The sequence below is a fragment of the Moschus berezovskii genome, chromosome 14 (assembly GCF_049115385.1).
Source record: "Moschus berezovskii isolate FMDL1 chromosome 14, NW_MosBer_1.0, whole genome shotgun sequence".
In the NCBI taxonomy this organism is placed as follows: domain Eukaryota; kingdom Metazoa; phylum Chordata; class Mammalia; order Artiodactyla; family Moschidae; genus Moschus; species Moschus berezovskii.
In genome coordinates, this window is record NC_142473.1 from 87,651,552 (window position 1) to 87,668,496 (window position 16,945).

General features: G+C 43.9%; 1 pseudogene; it reads right to left on the bottom strand.

Annotated features, from left to right (window-relative positions):
- Positions 1-1,077: 1,077 nt before the first annotated feature.
- Positions 1,078-2,016, bottom strand: LOC129554183 (olfactory receptor 5AN6-like; annotated as a pseudogene).
- Positions 2,017-16,945: the final 14,929 nt, after the last annotated feature.

Consider the following 16,945-nt stretch of genomic DNA (forward strand, 5'->3'; position numbering starts at 1 on the left):
ATCAGAATCCCACCAGAAGATAAACAAGAGTGCTTTCTGTCCCAGCCTCAATACTTGAGTATTTTTCTATGCCTTGTAACAATTCCAACCAAGGTTACAAGGGAAATAGAAAAATCTAGACTTTCTCATGTACCAGAGTACTTGAGAGACTTTCTCATGTACAGAGTCCATGGACCAGACTTTTCTCATGTACCAACTTCTTATAGCTTATTGACCAACCACTTTCCACTTGTTAATTATTGGAAAAACAGCTTCCTAGTGGAGACTTGGTCTACTCAAAAAGCAAAAAACAACAAAAAAAAGTAACATAAAGACGTTGGAGGTGCCAAAATCAGGCACTAGATCATCTCACCAGCAAAGGGCCATTTTCTGATTCCCTTTTCCAGTTACACAGTGAAGAAGGAAGAACAGAGATGACTGCATAGCAATAACAGATTAAAAAATTGTCTAAGTATCCCTAACAAGCCAACTGATCAACCAAATCTTAAATATGACAGACATGTTGAGCATTCTTGTTGCAATGTATGAAGTTAACAAATCTTTGATCTCTTATGTTTATTTTTGCTTTAGACAAGTCCATAAATGAAGTAATGAATTCATGGTTTCCAGAGGTGAAAGAATAGGTTAAATGAGAGAACTAAGAGAATGAGTTAGGAAATTCTTTTTTAAAAGAGCTCGGTACTAATAGCAATTCCTGTCCTGCCTAAAGTGAGGTGCTAACGGGAGGCTTGCTGGTCTCCTGGCAACCGTGATCTGCTTGGTCCACTGGCACCGTTGGTCCTTGAGGTAGTACGTGCTGAAGGATGGAACACTGAAGTGGAAGAGTCACATCATCATAACCAGCTACAAAGGTGCTTGTGAATCTCTTGCCCTATTGATAGATTAGGTCGTCGCTGGTGAAGCACGGAGATAATGAACTTCCGGATGCTCCTCATGTATTGTCCTCTGCTTACGCCAGCCATGGGTTTACATCAGGAGACGACAGTGATCATAACTCACCCTGCAGTTAGGAGAGCCGCGGATCAGTGTTTCAGCTGACATTTCTCCCACAGCGTACAGCTGAAATAAATTCCATAGTCAGTAACACCAGGGAAAGAGTCTCTTCTTCCATACGGTTAGGGCATCTTTGATTTCCTTCTTCAGCAAGCTATAGATCAATGGATTTAGCCTGGGGATTATAACAGCGTACAAGACAGATGCCAGCTTGTTTTGGCTCGAGGAACCGCCAGAATTAGGATACATATAAACAAAGATACCCGAGCCAAGGAAGAGGGTCACTGCTGTCAGGTGGGAAGCACAAGTGTTGCAGGCCTTGGACCGGCCTTCAGCTGAAGTGATCTTCAGAATGGTGGTGACAGTGTAACCATAGTATATCATGACAACCAGGACAGACATGAGCCCAAAGATGACTGTGAGCACCGATGTCATGACTTGAAAGAAGAAGGTGTCCGAGCAGGATGGGGTTAGCTGTTGGGGGCAGGTCGCAGAAGAAATGGCTGATGATGTTTGCTCCGCAGAAGTGGAGCTAAGTAAGGCACACAACTGAATGCATGAGCCAAAGGATCCAGTTATACAAGATCCTGCCACTGTCTGCACGCAGAGCGTGGGGCACACGGCGGCTGTTAGAGCAGAGGGCTGCACCCGGCGACGTGGCGACCATAGGCCAGGGCCGCCAGCAGACAGCACTCAGTCAGCCCCAGGCTAGCGCAAGGGAAGTACTGCATGGTGCGCCCCGTAAAGGAGATGAATTCAGGCTTCCTGAAGAAGCCTAAGCGCATTCTACGAGCTATGGTGGAAACACAGCAGGTGGCCAGCAAGGACAGGTTACTGAGGAAAAAGTACACAGGCGTGTGCAAACAGGAGTCCATCCTGATGAGGGCGATGAGTCCCAGGTTCCAAGGCGCTGTCACCAGGTAGATCCCTAGGAATGTTGAAAAGAGGATAGCGGTGAGCTGTGCAAACTCGGAGAGCCCCGAGAACGAACTCTGCGGTTGTCCTGTGGCTTCCTCCGGCCATCGCCTTGGGGGGTCCTCAGATCTCTAGGAAAACGATAAATCTTTAAGTCAGTTGTTACCCCAATGTCCATGGGAAGAAACTGCCTTCAACCTACACCGAACACAGAATCGAGGGAAATAGTGAACAATTTTAAAAGAAATAACCCTGGTTAACTTTGCCCCTAACTGGTCGTTCTGTGTGTCAGAGTTCCCACACTCAGCCTGGTGCTGTGACGACCTAGCGGGGTGGGTGGCAGACGGGTGGGGGTGGCTCAGGAGGCAGGGATGGAAGGACACAGACGGCTGAGACCTGCTGTGCAGCGGGAACTAAAGCCACATTGTACAGCAGTTATACTCCAATTAACTTTTTTAAATTTAAAAAGAGGATATTACACTTTTCAATATTAGACCCCCTACCTATCACAAAGACAAAAGAGAGTATACTAACATTTGGAAAGCCCTTCTTAAAAGCTACTTGGGAAATTTCAGGATATTATTAATGATATTATAACTCCTGTGTTTAGCTTAGTGACTAAAAACACGGTCTTAGATTAGGTGTTCTGGAGTGTGACTCTGCCAACTGTGAGCTTTATGACTTCAAACAGATTGGTATCCTTCTATTTAACTGACTTCATCGGAAAGCTAGAAAAATAATTACAATAGAACTTATCTCATAAGGTTTATTTGAAGTTAAATTAGGTCTGTTTACATACAGTAACTGCCGTGGATAAAGTAGTGTATGAAGCAGAGTCAACAAGTAATATCTCCTTAATATCATTTTGAAGTATCCATTTTGTCTGTGAGAAACTTTTTTCAATATTTATTTTTATTTATTTGGCTGCACCAGGTCTGAGTTGCAGAGCCCAAGATCTTTGGCTGCAGTATGTGGGCTCTCGTTCCCTGACCAGGAGTCAAACCCAGGCCCCCTGTGTTGGGAGCGTGGATTCTTAGCCACTGGGCCACCAGTGAAGTCCCTGGGGGAAACTTTTAAAGTGAAAATTTTAAAAGGTTGGTCACACAGATCGCACTCTGACTACAGTGTGGTTAATTTGAAATCAGTAATAAAATTATGAGAAATAACATAATTGGAAACGAATTACATATTTCTAAACTATTCAGGAGTTAAATAATAAATTGTAATAAAAAAGGCAGGGCAGGGACTGACATGCAAAGGTTTCTTTCTAGTCTTTCTGCAGCTCAGTCTTCCCAGACTGAAAATAACTCCTCTAAAGCAGAGCTTCAACCGTGGCTGTCCGTTAGAATCATCTGGCACACTTTCTAGAGCCCCATTGATCAAACTGATTAATTCAGCATCTCAGGGGCTGGAAGCCAAATATCAGTATTTGCTAAAACTCTACAAAAGATTTCAATGTGTAGTCATACTTCAGTGTGCATAAGACAGTGAACTGTTGGGGTTTTTTTTCAAACTTTAAACTTTTTACTTTGTATTAAGATATAGTGGGGTAACAATGTCGTGGTCCTTTCAGGGAACAGCAAAGGGACTCAGCCATACGTATACGTGCACCCATTTTCCCCCAAACCCTGCCCCCACCCAGGATGGCACGTAACACTGAGCAGAGTTCCCTGAGCTGTACAGTAGGTCCTTGTTGGTTTTCCATTTTAAATATAAGAATGTAGCTCTGTCTTAGGAAAGCAAAACCATAATCAACACCTAATAACAATCAGCACCTTCAGCGGCTCAGATACTCGAAGACACACATTTGTTGAAGGAACCCCACAGCTTTTGTAAGAACCTGATGCTTCCAAATAATATGTTATCATTATGTCCATTGGTGCATAAATCTTCAAATGATGTAAAACCATGATGCATTTTCTTTAATATTGGAAAGCAATCACACTTGTGGGATAAATAAGGATTTTAAGAGGCTCTTTTATTCACTGAAATAACATCATTCCATTTTAAAGGGAAATTATATATGTGGGGAAAATGTCTATTATAGAATGAGAAGCAGAATTTGATTTTCTCTAAGATAATAGCTGGAGCTAAGGTGGGAAAAGTACCCAGAGTGTCTCTGTGGGCAGCTACTACTTGTCCTTTTGACCTTTGCTATACCAGCCTCAGGGACCAGGGGATTCAGAAATCCTGAGACTAGCATGCTCTTGGAATCTGAGAGAGTTGCTTTCAAGGAGGCTGATTTATGATGGGCCTTTCAAGTTTCCCTGGTATTTCAGAGGGTAAGGCGTCTGTTGCCTGCCATGCAGGAGACCCGGGTTGGATCCCTGGGTCAGGAAGATCTCCTGGAGAAGGAAATGGTGACCCCATCCAGTGTTCTTGCCTGGAGATCCCATGGACTGAGGAGCCTGGTGGGCTACAGTCCGTGGGGTCGCAAAGAGTCGGACATGGGATGGCCCCGATGTAACCTTTCTTAAGTTAGCAAAAAAAAGTGTGTCCTATCTTTAATAGCTATTTTCTCTTTATTATTCCTTGCACGCGGGGAAGGAAAAGAGAAGGAAGAAACAGAGGAAGGGAGGAAAGAAGGGCAGAGGAAGAAAGAGGAGAGAAGCCCATGCTGAGAAAATCCAAAGAACAAACTGACCCACTTACACGCAGAGTTGCGTGAGGTATATTTAGCTCAGGGATTCCTCATATTTGACGTAGAGGGCATGTTGTACCCTTTAAGCCCTAACTAGACTCTACATGAATTTAGAAACAAGAGCCTTCAAAGTGTGAAATAAATGTTGAATCTTATTGAAATCCTTAGGCAATGTCAAATGAGGTATGCTCATTTTAATTATAAGAAGAGTTCAGATATTGACAGACTTTGAAAATCAACTATAACTTTTAGAATGGTAGTTTTAGTGTTAGTCACCCAGTTGTGTCTGACTCTTTGCAACCCCATGGTCTGTAGCCCGCTGAGCTCCTCTGTCCATGGAATCCTCCAGGCAAGAATGCTGGACTGGGCTGTCATTCCCTTCTCCAGGGGATCAACCCAGGGATTGAACCTGGGTCTCCTGCGCTGCAGGCAGATTCTTTGCCTTCTGAGCCACAGTATCATAAATATCTACCTTTTTCTCTCTGTCTTCATTAATGATAATGATATTAAATACTTATTGAACACTTACTGTCCCAGTCATTCCTCTAAGACACGTATTAACCCATTTAATCCTCACTACAGCTCTATCTTAACATGAGACACACAAAGTTAGGAATTTGCGCAGGGCCCCAGTGCTAATAAGCAGCAGACTTGGAAACCCACTCAGGTAGTCTGGCTCCAGGGCTGGGAATTTAAAAATCATACTATCCTGCAAATCTTGTGTCTCCTTCCCTACAACTTAATAATTCATTTACTAAATGAAGTAAGTCAGAAAGAGAGGGACAAATACCATGTGATATCACCTATATACGGAATCTAAAATATGATTCAGATGAACTCTTTTATGAAACTGAAACAGTCACAGACAGAAAACCATCTTATGGTTACCAACAGGGGGGTGGGGGTATAAATTAAGAGTTTCAGATGAGCAGATACAAACTACTGTGTACAAAAAATAGATAAACAAGGTCCTACTGTGCAACACAGGGAATATATTCAATATCCTGTAATAAACCATAATGGAAAAGAATATGCCTATATGTATAACTGAATCACTTTGCTGAATTGCTTTGCTAACACATTATAAATCAACTATACTTTAATAAAAAATAATAAGATAAGTAAATAAATAAAAATTTGTGTCTCTACCTTAATTTTCTAGTCATTTTTATTGCACTGTTAAGTTTGTAAGTTGCTTACTGTTTCAGATCATTTTAAAAGTATAAACAAAAAATAAGAAGAGGTGAGTCAAAAAGCCACAGTGGCCCAGTATAAACTCTAGCTAAAGCAAGTCATTTCCCACATCAACTATTAGAATCATTAATATCCCTCAGGTCTGCAAATATGGCAGCCAAGAATAATTTTTGATATTTTTAAAGGCTGGTGAAATTGTATATTTATACAAAATAACACCATCAAATTGCTTTGGAATAAAATCACATCAAGCCCTCTGAAAGTGAAACTTGTTCAATCTTGTCTGACTCTTCGCACCCCCATAGACTATACACTCCATTTAATTCTCCAGGCCAGAATACTGGAGAGGGTAGCCTTTCCCTTCTACAGGGGATCTTCCCAACTCAGGGATCAAACCCGGGCCTCCTGCCCTGTTGGCGGATTCTTTATCAGCTGAGCCACAAGGAAGCACAAGAATACTGGAGTGGGTAGCCCATTCCTTCTCCAGCAGATCTTTCCAACCCTGGAATCAAACTGAGGTCTCTTGCATTACAGGTGGATTCTTTAGCAACTGAGCTATCAGGGAAGCCCCTCAAGCCCCTCTGGCTACTCTCTTTCAGACTAAGCAAAAGTTTCAACTTTCTCTGATGAATATAAGGGGAATTAGGGAGAAGCACAGTACATTTGGCTCCATCATGTGCCAACTTCATGATTTTTGGCAAATCACTTTATCTCTGTGTGGCTCTATTTCTTCATCTGTAAGGGAGAATTTATCACTACACAGGGTGTTTGTGAAAACCTACTAGGTATGTTATATAGGGCTTCCCTGGTGACTCAGTGGTAAAGAATCCGCAGGCCAGTGCAGGGAACATGAGTGTGATCTCTGGTCCAGGAAGATTTACACGCTGCAGAGCAGCTAAGCCCCTGTACCACAACAATTGAGCCTGTGCTCCAGAGCCTGGGAGCTGCAACTTCTGAGCCCACAGGCCACAACTATTGAAGCCTGCACGCCCTAGAGCCCGTGTTCCATGAGAGAAGCCACTGCAATGAGAAGTCCACTCATGGCGGCTAGAGAGTAGCCCCCACTCACCACAACTAGAGAAAGCCCTACAGCAACAAAGATCCAGCACTGCCAATAAACAAATAAAATTAGTTTTTAAAAACATGTAATAGAGTGCTGGGCTTCCCTCATAGCTCAGTTGGTAAAGAATTTGCCTGCAGTGCAGGAGACTCGGGTTTGATTCCTAGGTCAGGAAAATCCCCTGGAGAAACAAATGACAGCCCATTCCAGTATTCTTGCCTGGAGAATCCCATGGACAGAGGAGCCTGGTGGGCTACAGTCCATGGAGTCTCAAGAGTCGGACAAGACTTAGCAACTAAACCACCAACAGAGTGCTGGTCACACAGTAAGCTCTCCAAAATGGGAGTTGTTCCATTAATAATGAACAACCATAATGATTATGCTCCCAAAAGTATTCACTAACTAAAAATCTTTGACAGGGGAAGACTGGGAGCATTTGGTGGTGGCAGCTTGGGGCTCCTTGGCCCAGCTTGGGAGGCGCCTTCTCATACCTTGCTCTCACCACCCACTTGCTAATGTCTGAAATCCCACATCAGATGCTCTTACTTAGGCTCAAACACCTCAGTTTCTGTTATAATTCAAATAATCCCATTGGGATAAGGGAGAGGAAGCATGGTTACTGCGAGAAAATAAAAACAGCCACTGAACCTGGGTATGCGAAGTCTCCGGGTTGAGTGCATAGGAGAGCGAGGTTGCAAGAAGGAAAAGAGAACATGCCAGATGGTCCCATTCTGACGTTACCCACCCAGATATTCTTGTAGCTTTTCTGCCATGTGTGTCTTGGTGAAACCTAGGAGATGCTGCTGCCACGGCCGCCTTTTCTTGAACCTGCATCTTGATGGCACTCTAGATGCCCAGACACGCACAGAGTTCTCTCAGGAATCAGAGGACATGAGCAGATGTGAACACTCTGCTTGGAGAAGTTGGCTTCCCTAGGCTCCATGCTTTCAGCCTTGGCTCCCACTAACCACTGCTGTAAGAGAGGTGCTTCCAGGTCAAGGTTCCCTTAAACGTTTCCTTAGGGTCCAGTGTGAAGAAAGAGGAAGCAGTGAGCAGAAGGCAGCACTCTCAGTTAATCATTCTCTGGAGTGCCGGGTGGAGGAAGAGATGGAGAAATGATCCCAGCTGACTCCGTTCCTCCGTACTAGCACGGGCACCTCACAACCTAATGCAATCAAGCTCCAATTTTCCTTTCTAGATTTTTAGAGTCATGAGATCTGAAAGGGGCTCCCAGTGCGGGGTGATCTTATTACTGATCATCAAAACTGGACCACCTTAGTCATGAGAAGGAGTTATTAATAATCATATCGGGACAACCAAGCATTAAGCAGCATTGTCCCAGGCCAACCAAACTGTATGGTCATCCAGCATCTGCATGCTTTATCAGAAGAGTCACTCAGCGTAGTTTTGGTGATTACGTTCTCAGTCTCCGGGTGGACCTGCTTGGATTGAATTCTGACTTAGTTACTTACAAGCTCTGTGACCTTGATTCTTTTGCTTAATCTCGCTGTGTCTCAGTTACTTAATCAATAAAATGGATGCAAGCCTGGATGGGAGGGGAGTTTGGGGGGAAATGTATACGTATGCCTGAGTCACGTTGTGTGCAACTAAACTATTACAACATTGCTCATTGGCTATACTCTAATATAAAGAGTTAAAAAAAACAAAGTAGTCATTTCCAAAGCTCAATGTAACCCAGAGGTGATATTGCCAATTCATTTTTAATACCCAGATTTAGAAGGCACAAATATATCCATCCTGTGTCCAGTTTACCCGGCTCGCCTTTCCGAGTACTTACAGGAAGCTGTGAGAAATGGCTACAGGTCCTACAAATTCATACTGGCTGTTACTTGCTACTCGGTGGGTTTTCAAAGGAATTTCTCTGCTTCTATTTTCCTCTCTAGTAAGTAAATTTCACAGGGGTTTATACTGATTATTTACATATAGCTTCTAGTTTTAAGCTTGTGCATCTGTCATGTGAACGATCCTTTCTCTCTCTCTCCTTACCCTAACACTGTTCACTGCAGTGAGACAAGACAGCTCTTGCTGGAGAATGTATTCGTACCTATTCTAATAACAGAGAACAAGGTGGCAGAACAATTAAGTAGGTGTTTATTCTCTCCTAGGTCAAAGACACAATTAATATTTTGTGTGGAATAGAGGGAGTAAGCAGGGCTTCCCTGGTGGCTCAGCGGTAAAGAATCCGCCTGCAATGCAAGAGACGCAGGAGATGGAGGAGGGTTGGGTCCCTGGGTGGAGGCCACTGTCTGGAGGAGGCCATGAAAACCCACTCCAGTACTCTTGCCTGGAGAACCCCACGGATGGAGACGCCGGGCAGGCTACCTCCCACAGGCTCGCAAAGAGCCGGGACACGACTGAAGCGACTGAGCGCGCGCGCAGAGGGAGTGACCGTGAGGCACGGCCAGACCTGCCCAAGCGAAGTGCGCTAGAAGCCTTGCAGGTCGGTTGTAACGGCAACAACCGGGTCTATAACAAAAACAAACAAGAGACAGACACAGGTGCATCCCAGCGTATCTGAAACAGGTAACAATTTCACTGCTCATCCTCCTGCAATGCAGCAGGTCTGGGTTTGATCCCTGGGTTGGGAAGATCCCCTGGAGACGGGAACGGCTTCCCCCCCAGTATTCTGGCCCGCAGAATTCCGTGGACTGTATAGTCCATGGGGTCACAGAATCAGACACAACTGAGCGACTTTCACTTTTACTGCTCATATCTGTTCATACCTCCTGTTGTTCAGTCGTTAAGTCACCTCTGACTCTTTGCAACCCCAAGGACTGCAGCACACGAGGTTTCCCTGTCCTTCACTGTCTCCCAGAGTTTGCTCAAACTCATGTCCATTGAGTCAGTGATGCCGTCCAACCATCTCGTCCTCTGCTGCTCCCTTCTCTTCTTGCCCTCAGTCTTTTCCAGCATCAGGGTCTGCAGAGTCGGCTCTTCCCTTCAGGTGGCCAAAGTGCTGGAGCTTCAGCATCAGTTCTTCCAATGAATACTCAGTGTTGACTTCCTTTAGAAGTGACTGGTTGGATCTCCTTGCTGTCCAGGGGACTCTCGAGAGTCTTCTCTAACACCACAGTTCAAATTCTTTGGTGCTCAGCCTTCTTTATGATCCATTTCTTACATTCATACATGACTACTAGAATAATCATAGCTTTGACTCTGTGTACCTTTGTCAGCAAAGTGATAATACACTGTCTAGGTTTGTCATAACCTTTCTTCCAAGGAGCAAGCATCTTTTAATTTTGTCACTGCATTCACAGTCCACAGTGATTTTGGAGCCCAAGAAAATAAAATCTATCACTGTTTCCACTTTTTCCTCATCTATTTGCCATGAAGTCATGGGACCGGAGGCCATAATCTTAGTTTATTGAATGTTGAGTTTTAGGCCAGCTTTTTCACTCCCTCTTTCACCCTCAAGAAGCTCTTGAGTTCCTCTTTGCTTTCTTCCGTTGAAGCTGAATCACCTGCATACTTGAGGTTGTTGATACTTCAAGCAATCTTGATTCCAGCTTGTGAGTCATCCAGCCCAGCCTCTGACTGTGTTCAGTTCCAGTATTACAATATGGAGGCTCTACTTTGCAGGAACGAGATGCCATCCCTTCCTCCCAAGAGGGGAGGTACAGTCAATAGGGAGAGGAAGCGAGTAACCCTCCTTGCCCCAGCAGCTAGATCTGAGGCTCCATATAATTAATCTTATCCCTCCTCAACCAGTTTCAGATTTCCTGCACTCTTGGCCATTATTTCAGATGGTCTAGGTTGCTTATCTAGAGGATTAGACCATCTCTCCATTCCTGAAGAGGCTGAGCCCTGAGTTACCTTGCTCTGCGAGCTTTTGATTGCTACCGTTGCCTGTTAACACTTCTCAAGGCCCAGAAACATCAGACGATGCCCCAGTGAACTCCGTGGGTTCCATAAATACTCCTTCCAGCCCTTGCTATACAACAGTGCTCACTGCTAACCCAGTGAGACCCTAGCTTTCTTGCTTATTCAACTGATAATTATTAAACTTTTCCCTTCCAAAGAAGTGAGTTTAATTCACACACATACACTGCATCTTTTTAATTTTTTTTCGTTTGAGTAGCATTAGTGAATGTTTTGTTGTTGTTTTTTTTTTTTAATTATTGAAGTTCTCCTAATTATCCTCAGCTCACGTCTACTCAGTGCTATTCTCTCTCTAAATAGAGGAGGTCAGTAGAGAATTTACAAAGCTTCTCTGTCACTTTCTGCCACATAAGATGTTTTAGTCTCATGTAATCAGTAGAGTGACATTAGAAATTACTCAAATTTCCTGACATATGGACTCTCATTTTCTCTCACTTCAGTAGTAATGAGGATAATTCACCATTTGCAATTTTTGCAAGTCATTTCAGTGCAATGTAATTGGGAATGAGCAAAATGCCAGGGTAATGCAACATGGAAACTTACATTACCGTATGTAAAATAACCAATGGGAATTTGCTGTATGCCTCAGGGAAATCAAACAGGGGCTCTGTATCAACTTAGAGAGATGGGGTGGGAGGGAGAAGGGAGAGAAGCTCTAGAGGGATGGGACATATGAATACCTATGGCTGATTCATGCTGATGTTTGACAGAAAACCACAACATTCTGTACAAGAATTATCATTCAATTAAAAAATAAATTTAAACAAAAAAGATGCCAGGGTAAAATCAGCTATCTTGTCCAAAACTTCTCAACAGTTTTTTTTTTTTTTTTTAATATAGCATATTTGAAGCTTTCAGTTCAGTTCAGTTCAGTTCAGTCGCTCAGTCGTGTCCGACTCTCTGCAACCCCATGAATCACAGCACGCCAGGCCTCCCTGTCCATCACCAACTCCCGGAGTTCACTCAAACTCATGTCCACAGAGTCGGTGATGCCATCCAGCCATCTCATTCTCGGTCGTCCCCTTCTCCTCCCACCCCCAACCTTTCCCAGCATCAAAGTCTTTTCAAATAAGTCGGCTGTTCGCATCAGGTGGCCAAATATTGGGGTTTCAGCTTCAGCATCAGTCCTTCCAATGAACACCCAGGACTGATCTCCTTTAGGATGGACTGGTTGAATCTCCTTGCAGTACAAGGGACTCTCAAGAGTCTTCTCCAACACCACAGTTCAAAAGCATCAATTCTTTGGCGATCAGCTTTCTTCACAGTCCAACTCTCACATCCATATATGACCATGGGAAAAACCATAGCCTTGACTAGACAGACCTTTGTTGGCAAAGTAACGTCTCTGCTTTTTAATATATTATCAAGGTTGGTTATAACTTTCCTTCCAAGGAGTAAACGTCTTTTAATTTCATGGCTGCAATCAGCATCCGCAGTGATTTTGGAGCCCAAAATAGTAAAGTCTGACACGGTTTCCACTGTTTCCCCATCTATTTCCCAAGAAGTGATGGGACCAGATGCCATGATCTTTGTTTTCTGAATGTTGAGCTTCAAGCCAACCTTTTCACTCTCCTCTTTCACTTTCATCAAGAGGCTTTTGAATTCCTCTTCACTTTCTGCCATAAGGGTAGTGTCATCAGCATATCTGAGATTATTGATATTTCTCCCGGCAATCTTGATTCCAGCTTGTGCTTCTTCCAGCCCAGCGTTCCTCATGATGTACTCTGCATATAAGTTAAATAAGCAAGGTGACAATATACAACCTTGACGCACTCCTTTTCCTATTTGGAACCAGTCTGTTGTTCCATGTACAGTTCTGACTGTTGCTTCCTGACCTGCATACAGGTTTCTCAAGAGGCAGGTCAGGTGGTCTGGGATTCCCATCTCTTTCAGAATGTTCCACAGTTTATTGTGATCCACACAGTCAAAGGCTTTGGCATAGTCAATGAAGCAGAAATAGATGTTTTTCTGGAACTCTCTTGCTTTCTCCATGATCCAGCAGATATTGGCAATTTGATCTCTGGTGCCTCTGCCTTTTCTAAAACCTGCTTGAACATCTGGGAGTTCACAGTTCACATATTGCTGAAGCCTGGCTTGGAGAATTTTGAGCATCATTTTACTAGCGTGTGAGATGAGTGCAATTGTGCGGTAGTTTGAGCATTCTTTGGCATTGCCTTTCTTTGAGACTGGAATGAAGACTGACCTTTTCCAGTCCTGTGGCCACTGCTGAGTTTTCCAAATTTGCTGGCATACTGAGTGCAGCATTTTCACAGCATCATCTTTCAGGAATTGAAATAGCTCAACTGGAATTCCATCACCACCACTAGCTTTGTTCGTAGTGATGCTTTCTAAGGCCCACTTGACTTCACATTCCAAGATGTCTGGCTCTAGGTCAGTGATCACATTTTCGTGACTATCTTGGTCGTGAAGATCTTTTTTGTACAGTTCTGTGTATTATTGCCACCTCTTCTTAATATCTTCTACTTCTGTTAGGTTCATACCATTTCTGTCCTTTATCGAGCCCATCTTTGCATGAAATGTTCCCTTGGAATCTCTAATTTTCTTGAAAAGATCTCTTGTTTTTCCTATTCTGTTGTTTTCCTCTATTTCTTTGCATTGATCGCTGAGGAAGGCTTTCTTATCTCTCCTTGCTATTCTTTGGAACTCTGCATTCAGATGCTTATATCTTTCCTTTTCTCCTTTGCTTTTCACTTCTCTTTTCACAGCTATTTGTAAGGCCTCCTCAGACAGCCATTTTGCTTTTTTGCATTTGTTTTCCATGGGGATGGTCTTGGTCCCTGTCTCCTGTACAATGTCACGAACCTCCGTCCAGAGTTCATCAGGCACTCTATCTATCAGATCTAGTCCCTTAAATCTATTCCTCACTTCCACTGTATAATCATAAGGGATTTGATTTAGGCCATATCTGAATGGTCTAGTGGTTTTCCCTACTTTCTTCAATTTCAGTCTGAATTTGGCAATAAGGAGTTCATGATCTGAGCCACAGTCAGCTCCTGGTCTTGTTTTTGCTAACTGTATACAGCTTCTCCATCTTTGGCTGCAAAGAATATAATCAATCTGATTTCGGTGTTGACCATCTGGTGATGTCCATGTGTAGAGTCTTCTCTTGTGTTGTTGGAAGAGGGTGTTTGCTATGACCAGTGCGTTCTCTTAACAAAACTCTATTAGCCTTGGCCCTGCTTCATTCCGTGCTCCAAGGCCAAATTTGCCTGTTATTCCAGGTGTTTTTTTAAAAACATACAAAACAACAGAGCGAGTCATCGTGATTGTGTCACGACGTCCTCCTTTCTGTTCACCCTTTCAACAGTGGAGATCAGCACCTCTCTCCCCGGGGGGCTCAGCAGTAAAGAATCCGCCTGCAGTGCAGGAGACACAGGAAACGCGGTTCGATCCTGGGTCAGGAGGACCCCCTGGAGAAGGGAATGGCGACTCTATCGCTGATCCTGCTCCTGATGCCAATTGTCTTGCAGTCCGCACTGTTCACTGAACCCAGAGCAGGCAAGGTGAGATCCAGCAGGCTGGAAGGAGACTCGAGGTGCCCTAGGAACTGCAGATACGGTTATTCTCGCCTGTTTGATCAGCAGCCATAGCAGGAGACATGCTGTATTCTCTCCTCTCTGGCTGACCCAATGGACATGGCAGGAATGCAGCAGGTTTGTTAGGGTGGAGCCCGCATATGCCTACAGCACAAAGCAGCTCCTGACTGAGCTGGAACCTTCCGAGCGCGGGCACAGTGGTGTAAAGGAGCTCCACTGTTACATCATCATCATTTACAAAACTTGGGGCGAGAGAGCCTGACTATACCACCTTGGGTAATTTGCTGTCTCCCTACAGCTACCCGCTCCAGGATCCTTGCCTGGGAAATCCCATGGACAGAGGAACCTGGTGGGTGGGCTACATCCATGGGGTGGCAAGAGTCAGACATTACTTAGTGACTAAACCATCCCACCAAGTTGTGGGATTCAGCACTATATGCCAAAAGACCTGAGTGGAGTCCTTCCCACCTGTGCGTCAGATAATAGGCATACAGATCGGGGCATGGATGCAGAACCAACAGCCAGCCAACTGGCCCCGACCCTTCTTGGCTGTGATTGGGGAAAACCACAAGAATGATTGGGTTGGTCCGATATCCATGGATGAGAGAGACTTTGCAGAAGTCCGACGTTCCCCAGGAGAGATTTTAGTACTCCATTGGTGTGCTAGTGTGTGCTGTGCTAATGTGCTAAGTCACTTCAGTCCTGTCTGACTCTTTGCCACCCCATGGACTGTAGCCCACCAGGCTCCTCTGTCCTTGGGATTCTCCAAGCAAGAATACTGGGGTGGGTTGCCATGCCCTTCTCCAGGGGATCTTCCCAACCAAGAGATCAAATCTGAGTCTCCTGCAGCTTCTGCATTGAAAGTAGATTCTTTATCACTGAGCCACTGAGGAACCCCGACTCCATTGAAGCAGGAAAAAAAAGACTTTATATCCACTGGAAGAAGCAGGACTTTGCCACCCATCCAACAAGGCAAAAGAGCACAGAGCTGGACTAGCTGGCAACAGTGTCTCCTGAGAAGCGAAGGGATAGGGTGACTGTACGTCTGGTCACCCCCGTACTGTAGAATTCTGTAGAGGAATGTGTTTCTCCTTCACAGCTCCCAGAGTCCTAAAGCAGGATCTCTGTGATGGGAAGGAAGAGATAGGGAAAGAGGAAGATAAGAATATCATTAAAAGGATTTGTTTTCTGCTGTTTTCATGACTGCTGCTGGAAGCCCAACCATGACTCTGTGAGGACTTCGTCTAAGGACGTGAACTCAATGCCCCAAGTTATAACACACTTGTTCCCCAACTGTGTCAGCTCGTTGTGCACACTCTCAGGTGTGACATGACAATGAACTCTGGTAAGCAATAAACACACTCAGAAAACTGGACCATGCTCTGGGGGCAAAGGAAAAAACACAACTTGAGCTACATTGCAACACTCTGCAAAATGAAAGAAAGGTCAGTAGCCAACCTGGTAAGCTGCAAGAACCAGAGAAGACGTACAAGCTTAAGGTATCAGTTGCGAGGGGAAGCAAGTGTGTGGAGCTGGTGTAGTTATTCGAGGTTGGAGAAAACTCCAGATATTACAGTAAAACTTGATTGAACTTTTTGGCCAACTTAATAGTAACATGAAAACATATGCAAATATATACCACAGGATAAATGGTAACTACATTGTCAGAATTACAACAGTCTAATCTGAAGGATGAAGGAGGAAGTACAATTGTCATTAACTGCAGATGATATAATCCCACCTAGAGAAAATCTTGAAGACTCCCCCAAAAAACTGGCATAAGTAATCAACAACCACAAATACCTGAATGGGAGGGCAAAACATCCTTTATTCATATTACAGGTTCCTTGTCATAGGATAAGCCCCACACGCTCTCCCAGAATTTCAGCAATCCCCCCTTTCTAAATCTTATGCATGTGTAAACTCATGGAAGATTTGGCAAAGACTTCAAATACACCTGCAGTTACAGTCCTTAATTAAACAGAATAATTCATGCAGCTCATTGAAAACGAGGCCTCCCAAACATTCATTAAGAGCCCAGTGAATCTCAAAGGGTAATATGTACATATAAGTGACATCTGCTTTAAATCAGTTTCAAATCAATAGTGAATGCTGCTACACCTGTTGCTCCTTTTTAGAACCAGACCACAATGACCAAACACTTTATATCTTTCTTCAACAATGAGACTGATAACAATTGGGAACCCTGCCGATCCCACTATTTCGTCTCCTGGCCCTTGAGGATTCCTGGGAATAAACAGCATTAAAAAACACCATCAATTCTACTCCAATCAACACATCACCCCGTGCAGCCATAAACCTCTAGGAGATAAAACACCATAGACTCACAGGAGAAAAAGATGTATACCCATTTTCCATATTTGTTTTTACTCCCTGCAATACTGAATATTCAGTAGTGCTATTATTACAATAATTTCCCACACAAGTCTCCTCACATCAAATTTTAATAAATCCTTTTGAGGTCAGAAATAATTGGGTGATCTGATCCCATTGGCTATGTCAAACAGAGTAATTTTCCAGGCTAAGGAGGGCAGAAGAGAAAGAAAAGCTTGAGTCCCACAGTGGCATAAATTGCTATTGGCTGTGACCTGGATTTTGAATATCATCTCCATCAGAAATCCCCACTGGATACCAGTTGCAAGAAATTACATCATCAGACTCATG